Genomic DNA, 3,144 nt, shown 5'->3' on the forward strand with positions numbered 1-3,144 from the left:
ATGGTCGCCCTGAGTAATGGTTTCTCCAGGATTCCACAGAATTCATGTAACCTGTCTTGCCACTAACGGAACCTAGCGGCGTGCGTGTAACACATATCAGCAGGATAAAGCATTTTTTTTACATGACAGGTTCCCTTTAACCTCTCCCGCACAGGGTGAGTAACTGCTCATTTTAATTTTTTAGGGCAGTGCAAGCTAATTGGCTGAAAAAGACTTATTCCTGGAAGACCCCCATAAACTTTTATGATTTGCTAAAACTAGAATAGACCCCGAAAATCTCTTTATTTCTCAGACTGTAGACCAAAGGATTTAACATTGGAACCACAACCATGTAGAGTATTGATAGTAACAAGTCCTGATCCTTAGAATCTTCTGAGTAAGTTTTCATGTACAATAAAATACTCGGCGCATAGAATAATATAACTGTGATGAGATGGGAGGTGCAGCTGGAGAAAGCTTTCATACGTCCCGCTGAGGAACGGATCTTTAATATAGCAGAGAAGATAAAGACGTATGAAATAATGGTGAGAATAAATTGCAAAAGGCTAATGCCACAAATTTCAAAGAATAAGAATATTCTCCTGCTGTGAGTGTCAGTAGTGGAAAGATCAATTAATGAATCACAATAGAAATTATTAATTACATTGGAATAACAGAATTGTAGAACATATGTAAGCAATGTATGTAATAAAAAATTGAACACACCAAGTAGCCAATAGGCAGCGGCCATTCCAATGTACACGTTCTTTCTCATTAAGAAATATTGTAAGGGCTTACATATCGCCACATAGCGACCATAGGCCATCGATGTCAGAATGAATACTTCATTATCAGCACATAACAGGAAGAAAAATAACTGGGTCATACAGCAACCAAAAGAGATCCTGTGATCCTGGGTCCAGGTGATAAAAAGTAGTTGAGGGACAGAAGAAGAAGTGGATGTGACATCTACAATAGCAAGCTTACTCAAAAAGAAATACATGGGAGTCTGTAATTTTGGTAGCAAAGACACAAGAAAAATAATTGTCAAATTCCCCAACATGGTAATTAAATAAATAATCAAAATTGCAAAAAAAAAGCTCAAACTGGCCCCATGAAGACATAGAGAAGGCGGCAATGTAAAATTCATGTCTGGAGCTTCCATTTTGACAGTCATTCATGTTGTCTTCAATAAGATATAAGGGTTATATATCATGGAATCTCATTTGTTACTACATACTATGCAATATAAATGGGATAAGAAAAAAACAGCTCACTGCCATCAATGTCCCAATAGTTCCGGAGCTCGGAAAAACTTCTCTGCCTGGACGCAGTAGAAACAGCATGAAGAAGGATCCAGATCCACAGAATAAAATCTTCTTTATTGGTGAATAGTTTCAGTAAGAAAGTGCGATCTCCACGTATTGTGGGACGTTCTGAGATGTTGTGTCTGCTCCAAATTAAATAGTAAAATATAAGTACATGTACGAAGAGGGAGAACCACACAGACACACATATTGTCAGAGTAGAACTCCTTTATTTCATTATTTGGTCACTCTTTATATAGGTAATTAAGAGTCCTGCATTGTAACAATGTAATTGGCTCAGTTTAGCTCTAAAGAATGTGCTCGCATTAGCGTGCTTACTTCTAGTTAGCTAAAATTAACACTTTATTTTTGTCTAGGCGTAGCTTCTACTCTTTAACCCCTTAGCTGACAACTTGCTTTCTGCATCAGCCACGATCAGTGTTGGCACCGACCATGGACATTTAACCCCTAAATTCTGCTGGCAATAGTGACTACAGAATGTAAATAGTTAACAGAGTGTGGGGACTTCCTCTTTAACCCCATCGGCACCCTGAGATTTTGATCCTGTAGTCCTGATTTTTGCCTTGGCAGCTCATGGTCAAATAACGGCCTTAGAGTCTTCCAGCTATAGCGGCCAGTTCAGAAGTTATCAAAATTTAGGTAGTAAAAATAAACTTTTTCATTCTTTTCATGCAAGTTTCCATTACTTCCTGAAAAGAACCAGAAGGATTAATGAACTACCTGAAAGCAATGTTAAATACGTTGAGGGGTGCAGTTTTTTAAATGGTATCACTTTTGGATAGTTTCCAATATATAGGACCCAAAAAGTCACTTTAAAACTGAACTGGTCCCTATAAAAATAAGTTTTGTAAATTTCCTTGAAAAAATTAAAATTTACTGCTACATTTTTAAACCTTCTAAAATGCTAACAAAATACAACAACACTTTACAAATGGTGCTGATGTAAAGCAGACACGAGGGAAATGTTATTTTTTAATGTTTTTGTGTGGTGTGACTCTTGGGATTAAATGGAAAGTCATTCAAAATTTGTAAATTGCAGTTTTTAAAACATTTTTGTCAAATTTCTGATATTTTTATAAATACATGCAAAACATATTAACCTAAATTTACCATTATTATAAAGTATCCTGTGTCACAAAAAAAAGCTATCTCAAAATCAATGGGATATGATGAAGTGTTCCAGAGTTATTACTACATAAAGCGACACTGGTCAAATTTAAAAAAAAATTGGTCCGATCATTAAGGGGTTAATTTTTGTTTCTTTCTTTGTAATCTCTTTAGACAAAGACATTCCTAAGACCTTCTTATCTGAATACAGACTCCATTTTAAGAGCAAAGACATGCATGTATAAAAAACAAAATTAAGTAAGGATAGATAAATAACAACTGCTCTCACAATAGTAAAATTAAAAGCATGTCATAACTACGATAAATGGACATTGTCAATTTCACAGTTCACAGTGTCTTTATTATGGTGACATTGGAAGAGGAATATACAGATGTATGAACCCTCACTTTTCCCCAAAATTTATTACACACTTTTATCATATACATTTGATAGAGCACAGCAAAATTATATTAGAAGCCAAAAGAATTAGAAAGGAAGGATGTGTCTTTCATGATTTACTTTAGCTTAGGTATGACAATGAAAGGGCTGGAAAATAATATTGTAACATTATATATCGAGGAGATGGGTTAGTACATGCTGTAAACACAGTGCAATTTTCTTGAACAGAACTCAAAATGCAATTTTGTTTTAAAATGATAAATTCAATAAATATATTATAAACATTTGTTAAGGAAACCAATCACCGTATTTTTCGGACTATAAGATGCA

The 3,144-nt window shown here is 34.9% G+C and overlaps 1 pseudogene; it reads right to left on the minus strand.

The window, feature by feature from the left end:
• Positions 1-241: 241 nt before the first annotated feature.
• LOC141167338 (olfactory receptor 5AR1-like) lies at positions 242-1,160 on the minus strand (annotated as a pseudogene).
• Positions 1,161-3,144: the final 1,984 nt, after the last annotated feature.

The sequence above is a fragment of the Phyllobates terribilis genome, unplaced genomic scaffold (assembly GCF_046119375.1).
Source record: "Phyllobates terribilis strain yellow unplaced genomic scaffold, ASM4611937v1 Scaffold_11__3_contigs__length_659146591, whole genome shotgun sequence".
Lineage (NCBI taxonomy): Eukaryota > Metazoa > Chordata > Amphibia > Anura > Dendrobatidae > Phyllobates > Phyllobates terribilis.